General features: G+C 45.2%; 1 protein-coding gene and 1 long non-coding RNA gene across 5 annotated transcripts in view; both read left to right on the top strand.

Moving 5' to 3' along the window:
* mRpS24 (mitochondrial ribosomal protein S24) overlaps window positions 1-21,552 on the top strand; it is a 162,500-nt gene that overhangs the window by 45,349 nt on the left and 95,599 nt on the right. The window lies entirely within an intron of this gene.
* LOC136847473 (uncharacterized) lies at window positions 8,328-16,504 on the top strand. Its single transcript, XR_010855762.1, has 2 exons — window positions 8,328-11,236; window positions 11,350-16,504. It is a non-coding gene; the product is annotated as an uncharacterized lncRNA (long non-coding RNA).

A 21,552-nucleotide genomic window follows, 5' to 3' on the forward strand; every position in this document is an offset into this window, starting at 1 on the left:
ATTGCTGTTACCTCTCCTATGGGGGAGGAACTTCATTGCACTTGGAGGAGTTGCTCTCTGGGCATAGAGAGGTTCTCTCATCTAACTCGACTTCTACTTCAGGTGTTGTGGAGGCTGAGCGACTTCAGGGAGTTATGCCCTTCCGTAGTTGCAGAGGCCAAGGGACTTGGGGAGTGGCCCTCCCTAGGCCTCAGGGGAGCCATGTGTCTCTGGACTGATTGATCACGTTGAGGCTATGAAGGGCTTTCCAGTAACTGCTTCGACTGTGACCGTGATGACTTCAACGGTCATGGTATCTATGGCTCTAGGGCTGCCTTTAACTTCCTTGGTGACCCCACATGCAGCATCAGTGATGTGTCCCCAGGTGCTGGGTGATGTCCTCCTCTGCACGTTGAAGGCCGCACTTGGCAAGAAGTCAAAGAATAAGAGAAGGAAATCTTCATCTTCATTTCTGTCTTCGTCGTCGAATGCTGTCACCTCCTCCCCTTCTTCCAAAGATAGCAAGTGGAGGAAGAAGGAGGTTGCCTCATCCTCTTGCAGGAAGTCTCATAGAGCTTACGGCGGCCAGCCTTCTTCTGCAGAGGGCTGACAAGTCTTTCACTTGCAGTACCATTTGTCCTTCCATTGCCAAGCACACATGTGCTACTACTCAGGGTTCTCCAGACCCTCAGGACTGGAATCATTCTCTCCCCCATCACCACACCATCCACGGAGGCTTACATTCTTGGTTCAGTCCTTGGACTGGACATAATGTATACCCAAGCAGTCAAGAGATTGCCAGGGGGCTCTGGTGAGTGTCCCTCTCCTGCAGAGGGAGTGGCTTGGGAGGACTGGGACCTGGAGGGACTTAGTGTCCTATGCTCCATGACTCAGACACCCCCAAGCTGCAGAGGCATTTTGTGGTGATTATTATAGTGAGATACATCATTTTAATGATATCAAGGAAGAGACATGGACATTTCCTGCAGACCTTTCTTCCTCCATCAAGTCTTTCAGGAAACCCCAGGAGGAACCCAGAGTTCTAATTGGCTGCCATGGTCTAGGCTTGCTGATGGGGTTTTGGACCAGGTGAATTCTCTCCGGTCCAGGTGTTCATGCAAGACACGTCCTCCACCTCTACTTAAGCCAGAGGAAATATTATGTTCCCTCGGAGAACCCATTGCTGACCAAACTGGTTGACCCATACCTGACTCATCTGTGTCCCGGTCTGTTGCTGGAGCATCTCTGTGTGGAGGGAGTCTCCTCCTTGCAGGCGGAGGCAGTGGCACTAGAATTGACTGCCATAGCAGCATTCAAGACAGTCTTGTGGATTGATCTTTGGTCCCTGTCAGTGTCCAAGATCGCTTCTTCTTTGGGCACCCATCCTCCACAGCCTTCAAGAGACTGATGCTGTATGGAGGTAGAGCTATTACCTACCTCCACCACCAGACAGCAAACCTGTGGGCTAACCTGGAAGAGTTGTTACTTTCAGATGTGTGGAACCAGAATGATAGACACCTCCACACCAATGCCTTGGAACTCAAGGCACCTTTTCTAGCCTTCCAAGAGTTTCAGGACCAAGTGATGCGGCAATCTGTGGTGTTGATGAGTGACAACGCTAGAGTAGTGGCATATGTGAATAAGCAGGGGGAGACTGTTGTCCTTCCAGTTACGCAAGTTGGCGGTGCAGGTGCATGAGTGAGCTGTAGCACACTTGGTGGAGCTGTCAGCCAGGTACATTCTGAGGTCTTAGAATGTGGTGACAGACAAGGTCAGTTGCCAGAGTCAGATGATAGGGACAGAGTGGTCCCTATACCAAGACACTGGGGAGAAACATTTTTAGTTATGATGAGTCCCAAACATAGACCTGTTTGCAACCTGGTACAACAGAAGTTACCGGTGTTCTGTTCAGTTGTGCCAGACCCTTGGCTGAGGTGGAGGATGCTTTCCAGCACCCATGGGACAACTTAGAGGCATACAGCTTTCATCCATTTTGTCTGATTTTTCAGGTAATCAATAGGGTCCTGATCACCCTGAATTTCAGAATGACTCTGGTGGGTCCCAAAAGGCCACACGGCAAGTGGGTCCTGGACCTGCTGGCTCCATTGTTTGAGGTCCCATGGAAGATTCCCTTGTGACACAACCTGCAGAATCCACAGCAGTTGTGTACCAGTGGAAATGGGTCATCTTCTGCGGTTGGTGTCGTCAACGGGGTATCTCTTCATTCAGAGCTTCTCATCAGCAGGTAGCAGACTTTCTTGTCTTTCTTCGCTGAAAGAAGTTTCTCTCACTTCCGGCTCATTAGGAGCTATAGAGCTGTCCTTTGCCAGGTCCTTTGGTTGAAGGGAGTAGATCACTCATCCTCGTGGGAGATTTTTTGTCATTTGATATAAGGTAAGGTAAGGTAAGGTACGATAAAAAAAAATGGATGGATTACAGAGAGAGGTGGACCAGCTAAGGAAGTCAGAAGCAGAAAATGAGCAGTTAAGGCAGGAGAGTGAAAAATTAAAGAAAATGATGAAAGAAATAAAAGAATCAGTTAGGGAACAGGTGAAGCCATCAGAGGGGAAGATTAAGAAGTTAGAGGAGGAGATAGAAAGGATGTCTAATGCAAGATTAGGATCTGGAATTAATAAGAATAGGGAAATACAAGGGGCAGTAGGAATAGGACAGATAGATAAGAAGGATGGTTAGGCAAAACCATCATTGTTATCCATTTTCATAGAAATCAGGGATAGGGCTTATTTGAGTTAATATTGCCTCTGGTTTCTGTCCTTCAAGAAAAATGTATTTGGCATTCTGCTGCTGATGGGTGAAATAGCATATTTTTCCTCTAACAGATCAGCAGCCATCATAAGAGGGATGGTTAGGCAAAAACATCATTGTTATCCATTTTCATAGAAATCAGGAATTGGGCTTCTCTGGGTCGACCTGTGTCAGCCAGTGAAATTGGTTCCAATTAGCACATTTCTAGGTATAAGATTGCTATATATACCAGAGAAAAAAGCTATGTAGAATGCTGGAGTTACTACCTCCAGTTCGATCATCTCAAACAGATGTTGATATATACCAGGGGTGAACTATTACGCTTCCATAGGCCTTCGTCCAATAGACTTCTCAATTCTCAAAGACCCAAATTGGATGAGCCGTTACACACTTGTAACCCGGAATACTCACCCGACCGCCAAGTAGGCGTCATCACGAGACTGACACGTCATTCCAATTTTAGCACTGATCGTGATAACACCTTGTTCTGTGTGTGATCGTATTTTCCTTTTGGCAGCTCATCATGTCTTCCACCGAGGTTTTCTCACCATCTAAGTTGAGTACTAATTCTGGTTGGATTGTTGGTCTTAGAGGCAATTTAATTTAATTTTAATCTTATGATTTTTCGTCTTAGTGTTTTGCAGCGCTGCGTCATATGCAGCGTATGCTCTATGTTTACCTCTTACATTTTGATCTTCAATCTCAACATTTTTGATATTATTTTGTGTGTTTTTCCCCTTGTTTTTGTTGACTCTATATAATTTGGAGTTTGTGTGGAGAAAATTTATTTTACTTTGCATCGAGTTGCTGGTTGGGGACGAGATCATGTTTTTGCCCATCCGTTATCATTTAGGCTGTGGGTCTCCCATTTTCTGACAATAGAATTTGGGTCCCTCTTATCAGTTTCTCTTCCCCTCCAGTTTTTAATATGTACTCCTTGGTGTGAAGTATTTATTCGTGATGTTAGCTTGGAAGGCTAGAAAAGGTGCCTTGAGTTCCAAGGCATTGGTGTGGAGGTGTCTATCATTCTGGTTCCACACATCTGAAAGTAACAACTCTTCTACAAGGCAGGATGACATTTATATTTTTAGATTAAGTTTGGCATTCTTTTTGGCGTTCTGGCAGCCATCTTGGGATACACACGGTATCCTTTTGCCCGATGCTGCGGCTTATTTTGTCCTGTCTTTTCGTCAATTCGTTTATGCTTTTATATACGTGTTTTTGTATGTTGTCCTCTTTCGAATGTTTTTATTGTTTTGTTATCCTAAATATAGTTTTTTAGCCTTTCTCCTTAGGCTAGACGTGCTGTTCTCTTACACGGTGTTAGGCTACCTTAATCTCCCGTTCAGCCATTAGGCTTGGGAGGTTAGGTTTGCCTTGTTTACGAGTGCCTGTAGCGTGAGGAATCCTCACTTTCCTCCTTCCCTGCTTGTTCTAGTCTCGTGTGGCTGGCTGAGCTAGGACCTTGGTCCTTCTCTCCCCATTACTGTGGCATACCCCACTGGCCCCCTGTCTAGTCCAAAAGCTTGGGTTTTGGAGTGTAGGCTACGGTCTCTTTCCTCTCTCGTGTATGCAGCTCAGTTATCGTCATATGATTTGTGACGTCACCTGTGCATTTCCCCCTGTATGGGGGGGGTAGCCGCTCACTGTTGTTCGGTTTCCCCCCTCCCCTGGGTGGTATATTCAGCGTCTGGAGAGTGCTGCCCACTCGACCAGTCGTCGTTCGCCAGGTTTATGTCACTTACTCCCTTTTCATCCGGGCGGTGTTTCGTAGACTTGCTTCCAATGTCTATCCGGTTGGCAGCTCGTGTGTCGAACATTGTCCCGCGTATGCATGATATCATTCGGGTTATTTATTATTATTATTTTTCATCTCCGCCGGTCTAGTCCTGTTTTTCGTTGTTCTATCACTACGGTGATATTAACCGCGGTTGTTGGGGAGGTATATCTCTTCCCCCCTTCTCCGCCATGGGGACTCCGTTCCCTAAATGTATATGCAGCGAAATCAGTGACTGGCGGCGGAGCATTATAATATCCCCTGCGGCGGAGCATTATAACGTCTCCGCTTATTTATGATTTTAAAAACATTCGTCCCTTTTTTGCCTTATATTAATTTTACGCTAGTAACAATCTCTCTCGCCGCCGGTCTTATTCCGGCGGTGCCTGTTCTTTTGGTACTCATTTACCATCCTCCTACTTACAGATGGTACGTTGTGAAGAACCTGGGTGCTCAGCCATTCTCCATCAATCGTTCGGTCACGAAGTGTGCCGCTCGCACTCTAGCTGTGCGGTTCGTGTTGGGGATGGAATCGTTTGGCACCCAGAAGGCTGCGAGATTTGTTACGCCCTTTACGGACTGGCGTCCGATGAATCGGTAAGTGTCGAGAGTCGACTAATTTGTAGTCTCTTTCGATTATATTACCTCTTATAGCTCTTCCTTTCAGGAGGGATTTTTATTAACCCCGCCTTCTCTTCCAGGCTAAACCTGTAATCCGCTCCGCAGCGCTGTCGTCTCTGAAGTCTTGGGTCGGCGGATTCGGGAGGAATGTGGCAGCCAGCAAACCGTACGTTCTTTCAGAGGAGATATGTAATCTCCTCTACCCTGGTGCCCGGATTTCCGCCGCCTTACCAAAGGACTTAGCCGCGCCGATCATTGAAAAGATTCGGCTGGATACACAATCCTCCCAAGACGACCTCCTGTGCGGAGAAGTAGCGGAAGAGGTGGCGGCTATTAATTTACATTCAGAACCCATGATTGTCGAAGTTGACTTCCATCAGGTTGAAGGTAGGGTGGTAAGTAAGACAGGCGGGGTTGGTGTGTGTTTTCCATCTCTTAATTCACCGTCTTCTTCATCCTCTTCTTTCCAGGGTTTCCCGAATCCAGCCAACCTTGGGGACAGATCTCAATCTGTCAGGCCCAAGGTAAAAGCACAGAAAAAGAAAGATTCCTCAAAACCTTCTAAAACTCAAAGGCTTCCCTCTCTGTCATCTCCAGTTCCCAAACCGTTATCACCAATAATTAAGGCTGCTCCCCCTCATAAGGGGTCGAGATCCAGAATTTCGAAAGCTAAGTCTCTGCCTGACTTTGATTCTGAGGCCTTCATAAATCTTTTGATGGAGAAGATCGACTCTAAAGTTGACGCTAAGCTTGATGATATTGCTTCAAGCCTGAAGTCTTCCGGAGAGTCTATGCAATCTTTGACAGAGAAGGTAGAAGCCCAAGAAAGTCTGATTTCTGGGTTCATCCAGTCTGGAGCAGCGCCCCAGTGCCATATTGTCCCGGATGCCTCCAAACTGCCTCCCTTTGATAAAGGGAACCCATGGCGTCTGGCTTTACATGCTCCCTTGCATAATGACACTTTGACCATCGAAGGTTTAGGCACCTGTCGCTTGGAGGAATTGGAGTTCTTCCCGCCCGACTTAGTTCCCCCCTATCCAGGTTTCGCCAGGCTAACGGAAGAAGCCTGGGTTAGGTTTGATAAGGTCCCTAAGGAGACGGTTATCTTTCCAAAGGATCAGGCTCAATCTACTCTGTTGCGCGCTCTCACCAGTTGGGAGTGCGAGAACACTAAGCTCACTCCTTTGAAAGGGACTTTCACGATGTTCTCTACTGGCGATGCCATTCCGACTCCTTGCACTACTAAAATTGCGGAGTTGACTCTTCAAGTGGGTTTGGATGGCAAGCCTATGCCTCAGCTCTGGGAAACGGATTCCACCTCTCTCCTTTTTCCCGGAGATTCGGAGTGTTGGTTGGGAGCTCCGGCAACTTTTACAGTAGGGAAGCTTGATCCTGAGTGTGCCTCCGCCTTGTTCTGTGAGCATCTTCCTCGAATTCCAAAAGCTTTGCTGAAAACAGAATTTGAAGCCAGGTGCAGGTTAGGTCGTTCCCTGCACGCAGTCACTATGTCAGAAGTAACAGCTCTAGCCTATCATGACGAGCCCTTGTTTCAGGTGGTTACAAAGTCTTTTCTGGCTTCCTTCCAGTGAGATCTTTACGACTTTGTTGTAGCCAGACAAAATTGCAGAAAACACATCTTTACGGAGACCACCATCAGACATGAACCTAATAGGCTAATAAAAAGTTTTATCTGGGGACCTAATCTCTTTCCGGAGGATGAGGTTAATGCTGTTATGGCTGAAGCTACTAGAGCCAACCAAAGTCTCTGTTCTCGTTGGGGCCTTCCTTTTAAGAGGAAGTTTTCTGAGACCTCCGGCCCTCAACCTAAAGGGAAGAGGTTCAGGAGGTTCCAGGGCTTTAAGAGACCTCAAGCCCCGACTGTGCTTCAGGCTGTTCCAGTTTCACAGGTCGGGGCCCTCCACATCTGAGGCACAACCCCAACAGCAGTTTGTTTTGGTGCATCCGAATCAACATGCTTCCGCTACACCAACTTTCGTGACGTCCCCAGCTTTCAATGCTTCATTTGAAAGCTTGGGAACATTTCGAGGCTATAACAGATATGCGAGAGGAAGCAGGGCTAGAGCTGCCTACAGAGGTAGAGCAACATCCAGGCCCCTCTCACGAGGAAGGGGAGGCCGCGGGACCAAAGGTAGCAGACCTTCCCCTAATCAATGAGACACCCCAGGTAGGAGGGAGATTGTATCTCTTCAGGGACCGTTGGGCCTTCAGCCCGTGGGCCCACAGCATAGTCTCGAAAGGACTGGGTTGGAGCTGGTGCAAGGGGCTTCCCCCACCAGTCAGGTTCCTTCAACACCCATCCCAGGACTTACAGGACTTTGCAGAAGAACTCCTGCAGAAGAATGCAATAAGGAAAGTCAGACACTTGAAATTTCAAGGCTGTCTGTTCAGTGTTCCAAAGAAGGACTCAGACAAGCGGAGAGTAATTCTGGACCTGTCCCGCCTCAATTCATTCATGCAATGCGACAAATTCCGCATGCTTACAATCTCACAGGTACGGACCCTACTTCCTCGTGGGGCCGTCACCACCTCTATAGATCTTACAGACGCATATTATCACGTCCCTATTGCGAGAAACTTCTCCCCTTACCTGGTATTCAGACTAGGAAAACAAGCCTACTCCTTCAGAGTCATGCCATTCGGGCTCAACATCGCACCCCGAATTTTTACCAAACTGGCAGAGACAGTCGTTCAAGAGCTGCGGTCCCAAGGGATCATGTTGGCTGCGTATCTGGACGATTGGATCATTTGGGCACCCAATGCCAAAGAGTGTCAAAGAGCAACCCATATAGTCATCAATTTCTTGGAATACCTCGGTTTCCAAATAAACAGGAAGAAATCACGCTTAGTCCCAGCAGCTCAATTCCAGTGGCTAGGGATTCATTGGGACCTCAGCACTCACAAACTGTCTTTGCCACCAGCCAAGAGAAAAGAAATAGCCAAAGCTACCAGACAGTTCCTCAGAAACAAGCATGCCTCTCGTCGTACTCCAGGAAAGGATTCTCGGCTCTCTTCAGTTTGCTTCGTGACAGACTTGCTGCTGAAAACCAAACTGAAAGACATAAACAGGGTTTGGCGGAACGAGCCAACAGGCGGAGCAGAGACAAACTTTCTCTGATCCCCAGATCTTGAGGAAAAGACTTCGCCCTTGGTCGACAATCAAGAGCTTGTCAAGATCAGTGCCTCTCCAATTTCCCCCTCCGTCTCTCGTGGTACATACAGACGCCTCCCTGAGCGGTTGGGGGGGATACTCTCAACACGGAAAAGTCCAAGGAACGTGGTCGACAGTGTTCTGCCAGTTCCATATAAACATCCTAGAAGCCATGGCGGTGTTCCTAATGTTAAAGAAACTTCGCCCGGCCAGACAGATTCACATCAGGTTGGTACTAGACAATGCAGTTATAGTACATTGCCTGAACAGGGGAGGCTCCAAGTCAGGTCATATCAATCAAGTGATGATCACGATTTTCTCCCTAGCAAGGAAACATTGTTGGCACCTGTCAGCCACCCATCTGGCAGGTGTCCGGAATGTCATTGCAGACTCACTTTCCAGGACAACCCCACTGGAGTTGGAGTGGTCTCTAGACAAGAAGTCGTTCGCATGGATTTGTCTTCAGGTACCGGGTCTCCAGGTAGACCTGTTTGCCACAGAGAGCAACCACAAGCTTCCCTGTTACGTAGCTCCCAATCTGGACCCTCTGGCTTATTCCACAGATGCAGTGACAATCGATTGGAACAGGTGGCAAAGGGTCTATCTGTTTCCCCCAGTAAATTTGCTGATGAAAGTTTTGCACAAGCTGAGATCATTCAGAGGCCGAGTAGCACTGGTGGCACCCAACTGGCCCAAAAGCAGTTGGTTTCCCTTACTTCTAGAGTTGAAGGTCACTCCCAGACCTATTCCCAACCCACAGTTGACACAAATAGTACAAACTCGGATTGTGTCAGCTTCCTCAAGAATTCTCAGTGCCCTAGCTTTATGGATTTCATGAAATACGCAGCGCTTAAAGACGCCAAAATTGACCCTCTTAATATATTATTTTCTGGGCTTGTCCTGTGTCGCTGAGTGAAATGTCCCTATACAGCACACATTTCTAGGTATAAGTATTGCTAGATATACCAGAGAAAAAAGCCAATAGGATGCCAGAGTTACTACCTCTGGTTCGATACATCCTTATAGGATGTCGGTATGTCATCTAGGAGCGAGTGGGGGCCACTACCACAGACACTTAACCCAATAGACTCCTCCTCTCCAAAACCCCTCTGCCTAAGAGGTGCCGATACAACGGTCCCACCACCGCTACTACTAATTCTACCCACAATGCATCATCCGCTTATAGCACGCTCTATAAACAACACGTTGGTTTTTTGTGGTGCTAGATTTGCATCTTTAATTTCCTTTACGGATTATTTCACTCTTCCTGATGGCTTCAGTTGATCAAGGCGCATCTTCTTCCAAGTTGAGTATTCAATTTTGAATGTTTTGTTACTCGATTGAGTTATATAAGTCCTGTTTATTATTTTCGCCTGATCGGCTGGGGGCCGCCATTTCGTGTTCGTTCGTGGTGGCTACCCACAGCCTTATTATCTGAATGCCTTCTTTCGTCCAAGACGATTGAATATTAAATTACTACGTTCTGTTAATGATAGTTTCAATTTTTGCTCGATCTCACGCGATCGGCTATTATTATATTTTAGAAGTTGAAAGTTGGGCCTAGCCTAGCTTTCCTTTATGCATTACGTAGGTACATGTGTTAAATGTGTTGTTATACCATTTCATTTAATTATGTATCAGTTCTTGAGTCTGTTTTGCGTGGTGTTTGTTAACCTACCTGACCAGTTTGGCTTTGCTGATTCTTGGAAGGTAGGCTAAGTTGGCCCCAGTCTTCCTTCCTTTTTTGGCTTATAGGCCTGAGTAGGTACGGTTTTCTTGGGTGGCCTTCGTTCGAGTTTGAGTGCAGGCCCTTCCTCCCTGTCCAGTTGATTCTTCATCTCGGAAGGTGGGGTTTGGCGCTAGCGTTCTTTCTCGTTCGTTATTTTGGCGAGCCCTAGCCTACATATCCAGGAGATGTCTTCAGGAGGTTAGGCTAGGCGATAGAAACAATGTTTATTTTTTCGCCTTATTTCTCACCCCCTTTTTATATCAGTCTCTATTGTCTTGGCTCTCCCTTGGGGGCATTTTAGAGCTTAGCTCATTTGCCCCTTCGGTTGAGATGACACTTCGTGGAAGGTGCCTAGGCACCTGACCTGTTGTTGTCGCCATGCTTCACTCCCGCTTCTTCCCCGTTCCGCCATCCGGACTTGTTCCGGCGGCTATCGTTAGCTCGCTTTAGCTTCTAGTAGAAACTTTAGCTTGAGCGTCGTTGCCTTTTGTTTACGGCGGAATTGGAGAGGAGCGGTGATGAATTTTGTTAGTAGTAATTGTAATTTTGTTTTCTGCTCCTGCTTCCCTACCGTTCCGTCATCCGGACTCGTTCCAGCAGCTATCGTTAGCTCGCTTTAGTTCTTAATAAGACTTTTGCTTGAGCGTCGTTGCTTTGTTTACGGCGGAATTGTAGAGGAGCCGGAATGAATATTGTTTATATTACTGTTATTATTATTTCTGTAGTTTCTGTGATCGGTGTTCGGTGATTCATCCCGAACCTTCGCTCCGGCAACTAGTCCTCCCCGGTTGTTGATTTCTGTGTGTGTATGGTTATTTTCATGATGCTCCGGCGTCACCGGAATCGCTTTCCGGCGTGATCTGACTCAGGTTTGGCCCACCTGTTTTAGATTTCCATTGGAGAGTTCCGCCGTATCCACAGTTCTCAACTCCGGCGTGGAGAAGAATATTTTTACTTTAAGTTTTACTAGTTTAGCCGTTCCGCTGCCTATTTTAGATACTCATGTATCAATTTTTTATTGTAGGTGGTGCATTGCCAGGAACCAGGCTGTAACGCCTACTTGCAGCAACCCTGTGGCCACGTAGCATGCAGGTCGCATGCTGGTTGTGCAGTCGAGGTCGACGACCACCTCGTCTGGCACCCAGACGGCTGCGACGTATGCTACGCACTGTATTCAGATGTGGTTGATGATTCGGTACGTTAACCTTCAATTGTATTTAACACGGTTATTTCAAACAGTTTTGTTTATATTTGACATAAGTAATATTTTTATCAATCCCTTTTATTGACATGGTATTCGATTAACAGGTCCCTCGGTCCCGTCAAGCTTCGTCTCTGGCGACACTGAAGATCTGGGTTGGCGGCTTTGGTCGCAACGTTGGTCAGGGGCGTCCTTATGCGCTGGCAGAGGATATCTGCAATATCTTATACCCTAATGCTAGGGCCTCTGCAGCCGTAGCCCCCGAAGTAGCAGAACCCCTGATCGACAAGATTAGGCTTGAGACCCAGGTCTCACCAGAAGATCAGGAGCTGTGCGGTGAAGTGGCCGAGGAAGTGGCCAACATCAACCTAGACGTCGAACCGATGGCCATCAACTTAGAGGAAGGTAGGGATGTAAGTGAGGCAGGTAGACCAGTTAATCCATTGTCTTTCAGTTCACCTGCGTCTTCGTCTGCATCCTTTCAAGGATTCTCTAAGAGCTCCATCTTGGGGACCCGTTTGGGGTCGGTGATCCCCAAGGTGAAGTTCTCTATGAAGACGAAGACTCTACCTAAGTTGTCTAAACCCCTGAAAACCCCATCTGTAACTAGCTCCGCCAAGGTATCATTGACTCCCAAACCTTCGACTTCCGCTCAGAAAGCTACTCCCCCTTCTAAGGGGTCGAGAACAAAGTCGAGCAGGTCTAAAAAACCTGACTTCGACCCTGAAGCTTTCGCGGAGGCAATGATGAGGATGCTTTCTGAACAGGTCTCTTCTCAGTTCGAGGCAATGTCTCGCGATCTTGTCTCGAGCTTTGAGTCGTCAGGGAAGTATGTTCAGTCCTTGGCGGAGAGATTGAAGGCACAAGAAGAATCGCTGGCCGGACTGGTTAGTTCAGGTCCGGTTCAGCAACAGTCCTATGCCATCCCAGACGCCTCTAAGCTGCCAGCTTATGAGGATTGTAACCCTTGGCGTCTCGCTTTTAATGCCCCTTCGCTAATGGTAAATTAATTAACCATCGAAGGTTGTGGCACCCGCCCTGTGGAAGATTACGAGTTCTCCCTGGCAGATCTTGTTTTTCCTTTCTTTCGGGGTATGCTCGGCTTTCGAGAAGCCCTGGTAAGGGAAGATAAGGTTCCCAAAGAAACAGTGATCTTTCCTAGGGACCAAGCGCAGTCGGCATGGGTTAGGATCCTATCTGACTGGGAGTGTTTGAACACTAGATTGACCCCTCATAAAGGTCGATTTACAATGTTCACCGTAAATGAGGATATCCCAACTCCCTGCACCTCTAAAGTGGCGGAGTTAACCCTTCAGGCCGGAACAGAGGAGAAGCCTATGCCACAGCTTCGTGAGACGGAGCCTACCTCTCTTCTCTTCCCAGCAGACTTGGAATGCTGGACTGGAGCCCGAAACCTTTACAGTGGGTAAGCTAGATTCGAGTGCGCTCGAATCTTTTCAGTGAGCAATTACCCAGGCTTCCGGAGTCCTTGATCAAAGCTGAGTATGAGGCTAGGTGCCGTCTCAGCAGGTCTATCAATTCCGTCACCTCGGCGGAGTTGACGTCTGCTGTATATAAGGATGAACCTCTGTTCAGGATCCTGACCAAATCACTTCTGGCCTCATTCCAGAGTGATTTGTTTGACTTCATAGTGGCAAGGAGGAACTGCCGAAAATTTGTTCTGGCTGACGCTACCATCCGTCACGAGCCGAACAAGCTCATAAAATCCTCTGTCTGGGGGACCAACCTATTTCCCGAGGACATGGTCAACTCGGTGATCAGTGAGGCCTCAAGGGCCAATCAAAATCTCCGGATCCGTTGGGGACTCCTTTAAGAGGAAGTCGTCAGAATTTTCGGGGCCCCAACCCAAAGGCAGAAAGAGGTCTAGGAGGTTCCATCCTTACAAGGCACCCCAGACCCAGACAATTGTTCAGGCAGTTCCAGTTGGCCAAATTGCCCAGCCTTCCACCTCCAAAGGACATCCACACTATGTTTTATTGAACCAACCGGCTCACCATCCCGCTGGTTCAACAACCTATGTCTCTCCGGCCTTTAACCCTACCTATGAGTCTCAGACTTTTCAGAGCTACTGCCAGTTCAGGGGCAATAGAGGTAGGGGAAGCTTCAGATCTAGACCCGGTCCCTGGCTCCAATCTCGAGGTAGAGGCTCAAGAGGAGCCAGAGACAGTAAGCCCTCCACTAAATGAGCATCCCCAGGTAGGTGGGAGATTGCGCCTCTTCAGGGACCATTGGACATTCAGTCCATGGGCCCACAGTATTATTTCAAAGGACCTAGGGTGGAGTTGGGTAGGGGGACCCCCTCCACTTGTCAGGTTCTATCAGACTCCAACACCGGATCTGTTAGACTATGCAGAAGACCTTCTTTTAAAGAAGGCAATAAAGAAAGTCAGACATCTAAAATTTCAAGGACGCTTATTCAGCGTGCCAAAGAAAGACTCAGACAAGCGAAGAGTGATTTTAGACCTATCAACTCTAAACTCTTACATTCAATGCGACAGGTTCCGTATGTTGACCGTCTCTCAGGTACGGACCTTACTTCCCCGTGGGGCCGTCACCACCTCTATAGATCTTACAGACGCCTATTATCATGTTCCAATAGCAAGAAACTTCTCCCCTTATCTGGGGTTCAGACTGGGAAGACAGGCTTACTCGTTCAGAGTAATGCCTTTCGGACTAAACATAGCGCCCAGGATCTTCACCAAATTGGGAGAAGCCGTGGTGCAGGAACTGAGATCTCAAGGCATCAAGGTCGTGGCTTATCTGGACGATTGGCTAATCTGGGCTTCCAGCGACTCCGAATGTCGAAAGTCGACCAAGTTAGTCATTCAGTTCCTAGAGTATCTGGGTTTTCATATAAACACAAAGAAATCTCGTCTAACCCCAAGGACAAATTTCAGTGGCTGGGCATTCAGTGGGACTTAAGCACCCACAAACTTTCAATTCCCCCAGCAAAATGCAAAGAGATAGCCAAAGCAACAAGACAGTTTCTCAAGTGCAAACGAGCCTCTCGTCGCACTCAAGAAAGAATCCTGGGTTCCCTTCAGTTTGTGTCCGTAACAGACCTTCTCCTCAAAGCAAAACTGAAGGACATAAATCGAGTGTGGCGGAGCCGAGCCAATTGCAAATTCAGAGACAAAGTCTCCCTCATACCTCCAATCTTAAAGAAAAGACTTCGCCCCTGGACAACGGCCAAAAGTCTTTCCAAATCGATTCCTTTACAATTTCCCCCTCCAGCCTTGGTCGAGCCACTTTCGTCACTTCCACATAAACATTCTGGAAGCAATGGCAGTTTTCTTGACTCTGAAACACTTACGTCCGGCCAGGAACATTAATGTCAGATTAGTCCTGGACAGTGCAGTGATAGTTCATTGTCTGAACAGGGGAGGTTCCAAGACAAGTCACATAAATCATGTAATGATAGCAATCTTTTCATTAGCAATGAAAACCATTGGCACTTGTCAGCCACACATCTGTCAGGAGTGAGGAACGTGATTGCAGATTCTCTGTCAAGAACGACTCCCTGGAATCGGAATGGTCTCTGGACAAGAAATCCTTCAATTGGATTTGCCAACAGATTCCAGGGCTTCAGGTGGACCTGTTTGCCACAGAATCAAATCACAAACTCCCATGTTATATAGCTCGAAACTGGACCTCGGGCTTACGCTACAGACGCAATGTCAATAGACTGGAACAGATGGCAGAAAGTCTATCTGTTTCCTCCAGTAAATCTTCTGTGGAAAGTTTTACACAAACTCAGGTCATTCAAAGGTCAAATAGCCTTAGTAGCCCCAACTGGCCGAAGAGCAATTGGTTTCCCCTTCTGTTAGAGCTGAAACTCAGAGCCTTGCAAATTCCTCATCCAATGTTAACCCAAGTAGTACAAACTCAGACTGTGTCAGCTTCCTCAGGAATGCTGAATGCCCTAACTTTATTGATTTCATGAAGTTTACGGCTCAGAAAAATGCTAATGTTGATCCTCAAAACACAATGTTTTTGGAATCAGATAAGAGAGAGTCTACTCTTCGTCAGTATGATTCAGCAGTTAAAAAACTTGCTAACTTTCTGAAAGAGTCAGACGTTCATACTATGACTACAAATCTTACAATCTCATTTTTTAAAGCCCTTTTTTGACAAAGGTCTGGCAGCTAGTACCATTACTACAACTAAATCTGCCTTAAAGAAAGTATTCCTATGGGGATTTAATATTGATCTGACGGACTCATATTTTTCATCTATTCCTAAAGCTTGTGCCCGTCTTAGACCAACTTCCCGTCCTAAAACGGTTTCTTGGTTTTTAAATGATGTTTTAAAATTAGCCTCAGACACAAATAATGAATCTTGCCCTATTCGACTCTTCTTAGAAAACTTTGTTTTTGATTAGCCTGGCTTCAGGAGCTAGAATCTCTGAACTATCAGCCCTTCCTAGAGAGTCGAATCATGTAGATTTCTCCCATCAGGAGAGGTGCTACTCTCTCCAGACCAAATGTTTTTAGCCAAGAATGAAGACCCTCTAATTAGGTGGTCTCCCTGGAAGATAATACCTCTTCCAGAAGATCCCTCTTTATGTCCGGTGGTTACATTAAAAGCCTACCTGGAAAGGACCTCCCAGAGGTCTTCAGGTCCACTTTTTGTTAGAGAAAATGGTGGAACCATCTCCTTGAATGGCATTAGACAACAAATACTTTATTTTATTAAACAAGCCAATCCGGATTCAATCCCCCAAGTCTCAGTTAATTATTTCCAACATATGAATTTTGAGGATATTAAGAAATATACAGGCTGGAAATCCCCTAGAGTCTTTAAACGTCACTACCTTAAATCCTTGGAGGCTCTGAAGTTTTCTGCTGTCACTGCAGGGAACATTGTTTCCCCAGAGTCAGCCTAATATTATATTATTTTGTTATTTATAATTTGTTATTTGTAATATGTAATTGTATTGTTTTTTATTTGCCCTACCAATTGGTACCTCTCACCTACCTGCCTCGCTTGTACTCCCGTCCTTCCTATCTTGTTGTCGGAGTTTGGGTTGCTTCACAATCCATTCCTGGCTTTGTTTTATCACCTTTGTTGTTAAGTTTTCACCAAATCTCGTTATTCTAGGTGATGGTTACTAGTTTACTTATTAATCTTAATATTGTAACTTCATTGTTTTGCATTAATTAAGACAGTTATAGCCCTTTTGTGCATATTTATATTTACATTCGCTATTTTGGATTAGTAAAAAGCATATTTAAAATAAAATTTTTATTTTCTCCTTAATACAATTAATCCTTTTAAATTTACAAGCTTCTTTGGTCATTCTCTGCTACTATTTCACTCAGCGACACAGGGCAAGCCCAGAAAAGGGATTTTGACGAAGGAAAAATCTATTTCTGGGTGAAGGCCTGTGTCGCTTCAGTGAACCCTTCCCTCTCTATATTTCCCACCTGAACTAGCCAAAAAGCTTGGGTGCTATTTCGGGATGGTGCATTGTGGGTAGAATTAGTAGTAGCGGTGGTGGGACCGTTGTATCGGCACCTCTTAGGCAGAGGGTTTTGGAGAGGAGGAGTCTATTGGGTTAAGTGTCTGTGGTAGTGGCCCCACTCGCTCCTAGATGACATACCGACATCCTATAAGGATGTATCAAACCAGAGGTAGTAACTCTGGCATCCTATTGGCTTTTTTCTCTGGTATATCTAGCAATACTTATACTTAGAAATGTGTGCTGTATAGGGACATTTCACTGAGCGACACAGGCCTTCACCCAGAAATAGATTTTTCCTTCGTCAAAATCCCTTTATTGAATCTGATAAAAGAGAATCTACCCTCAGGCAGTATGACTCGGCAGTTAAGAAATTAGCCTTGTTTCTGAGAGAATCAAATGCTCATGAGATGACCACGAACCTAGCAATCTCTTTCTTTAGGTCATTATTCGAGAAGGGTCTGGCTTCTAGTACTGTTACTACAACTAAATCTGCTTTAAAAAGAATATTTTTACATGGTTTTAATAATAATCTTTCAGACTCGTATTTTTCATCTATCCCTAGAGCATGTGCGCGCCTTAGACCAGCAACCCGTCCACACACGGTCTCCTGGTACTTAAATGATGTTCTTAGGTTGGCATCAGACACTGATAATCTTTCATGTTCATACCCGAGTCTGTTAAGGAAAACTCTGTTCTTAGTAAGTCTAGCCTCAGGGGCTAGAATTTCTGAACTGTCTGCTCTTTCTAGAGAATCTAATCATGTTGATTTCCTCCCGTCAGGTGAAGTTCTGTTATCCCCAGTTCCTAGTTTTTTAGCAAAGAACGAAGACCTGCAGAATAGGTGGTCTCCTTGGAAGATTGTCCCTCTTCCACAAGATTTATCTCTGTGCCCAGTCAATACTTTAAGGGCTTACTTAGATAGGACCTCTAGTAGAACTTCGGGTCCCCTTTTTGTTAGGGAAGGAGGGGGGGCAATATTTCACTCAAAGCCATCAGGCAACAACTTCTTTATTTTATTAAGCAAGCAAATCCAGAATCAGTACCAAAGGTCCATGATGTTCGTGCGGTGGCCACTTCTACTAACTTTTTTCATTATATGAATTTTGATGATCTTAAGAAGTATACGGGTTGGAAATCACCAAAAGTATTTAAACGCCACTATCTTAAGTCTTTAGAGGCCCTTAAATTTTCCACAGTTGCAGTGGGTAATGTGGTCCCCCCTGGTCCAACTCAAGTTTAGTTTATATGAATTTAGTCCCTGACCTCCTGTCTCACCTGCTTGCCCTACGTCTACCCTTGGGTCACTTCTGCCCCTTAGCCTAGCCCATTTATTTCCACATATGCCTCATTGTCATTTATTTTTGTTAGCCTTAAGTATCCTAGTTGGATTTATATCTAGTATTCAAAATTTTTATCTGAGTACCTCAAAATTTTACTGTGTATTTCTGAATTTTTTACCTGTATGCCTCTGAATTCTGATTTTGTGATACTGTTTGAATTGTCAGTATTAAAACACAGTGAAGTTTTCTTTAAATGTTTTATTTTAGTTCTGATTGTGTATTCTTTGAGGCGGGCCATCAAGCTTTCATATAGCTAATTCTTTGTCACTATTTCACTGGCTGATACAGGTCGACCCAGAAAAGGGAATTTGACAAAGGAAAAATCTATTTCTGGGGGAAGACCTGTGTCACCCAGTGACCCACCCCTCGTTTTTTCCCACCCGAGAGAAATACTCAGCTTGGTGGGTGCTAAATTTGGGATGACGTGTCAGTCTCGTGATGACGCCTACTTGGCGGTCGGGTGAGTATTCCGGGTTACAAGTGTGTAACGGCTCATCCAATTTGGGGTCTTTGAGAATTGAGAAGTCTATTGAACGAAGGCCTGTGGAAGCGTAATAGCTCACCCCTGGTATATATCGACATCTGTTTGAGATGATCGAACTGGAGGTAGTAACTCCAGCATTCTACATAGCTTTTTTCTCTGGTATATATAGCAATCTTATACCTAGAAATGTGCTAATTGGAACCAGTTTCACTGGGTGACACAGGTCTTCCCCCAGAAATAGATTTTTCCTTTGTCAAAATCCCTTATTTGAGTTAATATTGCCTCTGGCTTCTGTTCTTCAGGAAAAGTGTGTTTGGCATTCTGCTGCTGATGGATGAAATAGCATATTCTTCCTCTGACAGATCAGCAGCCATCATAAGAGGATGGTTAGGCAAAAACGTTGTTATCCATTTTCATAGAAATCAGGGATAGGGCTTATTTGAGTTAATATTGCCCCTGACTTCTGCCCTTCAGCAAAAGTGTATTTGTCATCCTACTGCTGATGGGTGAAATATTATATTCTTACCCTGACAGATCAGCAGCCATCATAAGAAGGAAGGTTAGGCAAAAATTTCATTGTTATCTGTTTTCATAGAAATCAGGGATGGGGCTTATTTGAGTTAATATTGCCTGTGGCCTCTGTCCTTCAGCAAAAGTGTATTTGACATGCTGTTGCTGGTGGATGAAATAGCATATTCTTCCTCTGACATATCAGCAGCTGTCATAAGAAGGATGGTAAGTCAAGAACATCATTGTTATCCATTTTCATATATATTATTGTTATTATTATTATTATTATTATTGTTATTATTATTATTATTATTATTATTATTATTCAGAAGATGAAACCTATTCATACGAAATAAGCCCACAGGGGCCATTGACTTGAAATTCAAGCTCCCAAAGAATTGGTGTTTATTAGGAAGCAGTAAGAGGAGATAAAGGGAAATACAGAAAGAAGAAACCCCACTCACTGATTAAAAAGAAAAAAATAATAAGTTAGCAAGTAGATAAAAAATATATTGAAATTCAAGGAGAATAGTATTAGGGTAGCAGTGCAGTGCACCTTCACTTGAACTTTTGAAGTTCCAATTGCACGACATCTTCTGGGAGGCTGCTCCACAGTCCAACGGTGTGAGGAATAAAGGACCTCTTGAACTGAGAAGTTGACAGCAAGGCACATTTACTGCATATTGGTACTGCTGCTCAGTGAATCTGGTTGCTTTTGGCAGGAGAAGGGGATCAGGGATCAGTTGTGAATGTGAAAGATCTCTGTTGAAATACAACTTATGAAAAAGTGACAAACAAGAGACCATCCGTCGATGGTCTAAGCCATAACTACTACTAATAGGAAACAGAAACCTACCACCACAAACCACTCTATCTAAAAGAGATAAATCTCTGGCAGAAGCAGACATCCACACCAGAGAGCAGTATTCTAGTAAAGGGGGTACAAATGCCCTAAAACAGGTTGCATTGATTTTATCACTGCTATAAATATATGAGACCTTACGAACAATACCTAACTTTCATGCAACATTTGTTGAAACTCTTCATTAGATGTTTCTCAAAAGATATATGTGAGTCAAAGGTTACACCTAGAATAATTAAAGCATCAGACTCGTTCAGCAAAGTTCCATTCACCTGAAGGGGAGGATGGGGTGGGAAATCAGTACGGGATCTGCTAATCAATAGCGTTTTTGTTTTACTGGAGTTCAGCCTCATACCCCACTGACTACACCATTCCCTGATCCAGTCCATGTCCTGATTGAGGCTGAGGGCAGCTTCATTTCTCAAAAGCGGAGACTTTGCTACACCCACAAGTATTGCAACAACGGCATACTGAACAATTTTGTTTTCCAGGCCAACAACCATGTCACTTGTATACACTAACAATAACAGTGGATAAAGAACACTACCCTTTGGAACCCCAGACACAGTAGGTCTCGCTTCAGTAAAGATCCCATCCACAGCAGCTCACTGCTGCCCACCTTTAAGGGAATCTTGAAGTAATCCTGAAACATATCCACCCACTCCAAGATTATGAAGTTTATAAATAAGTGCCTTGTCATTTACTAAATTGAAAGCAGCACTCTGCACTCAAGGTTCCCTGGCAAATGGCATGTCAAGTCTAAAAGAGCATTGCAGGTACCTAGCTGCTTCCTATATGCATATTGACTATCAGCCAACAATCCTCTAGACTCACCATACTTATATAGTGGCTTAAAAATAGGTTTTTCAGCAATTTTGGAGAGCACAGGAAGAATAGAGATTGGCCTGAGGTTATTGCAGTCTGTAGATATGCCACTCTTCGGAACAGGCACTGAATTACTAAACTTGTGCTCAACCACAAAGATGCTACGTCGACGCTCAACCACAAAGATGCTACGTCGACATAAAAATCTATAGCCTACTAAACTTGGGAGACAACACGCTAGAAACTTTTTTAAAAAACAAAGGGAAGAAACCATCAGGGTCTTCTCCATCCCAGCCATCAAGATTATCCAGAATTTTTTTTTAACATCCCTGGAGCGAAAAGGGATTTTGACAAAGGAAAAATCTATTTCTGGGGGAAGACCTGTGTCACCCAATGAAATTGGTTCCAATTAGCACATTTCTAGGTATAAGATTGCTATATATACCAGAGAAAAAAGCTATGTAGAATGCTGGAGTTACTACCTCCAGTTCGATCATCTTAAATAGATGTCGATATACACCAGGGGTGAGCTATTACGCTTCCACAGGCCTTCGTCCAATAGACTTCTCAATTCTCAAAGTCCCAAATTGGATGAGCCGTTACACACTTGTAACCCATAATACTCACCCGACCGCCAAGTAGGCGTCATCACGAGACTGACACGTCTTCCCAAATTTAGCACCCACCAAGCTGAGTATTCCTAGAAATGTGCTAATTGGAACCAAATTTCACTGGCTGACACAGGTCCACCCAGAAATGCAAATTTAGTAAGAAGAGGTTCAGGATGACAAGTATCATGGGGAG

This window comes from Macrobrachium rosenbergii, chromosome 16 (assembly GCF_040412425.1).
Source record: "Macrobrachium rosenbergii isolate ZJJX-2024 chromosome 16, ASM4041242v1, whole genome shotgun sequence".
In the NCBI taxonomy this organism is placed as follows: Eukaryota; Metazoa; Arthropoda; class Malacostraca; order Decapoda; family Palaemonidae; genus Macrobrachium; species Macrobrachium rosenbergii.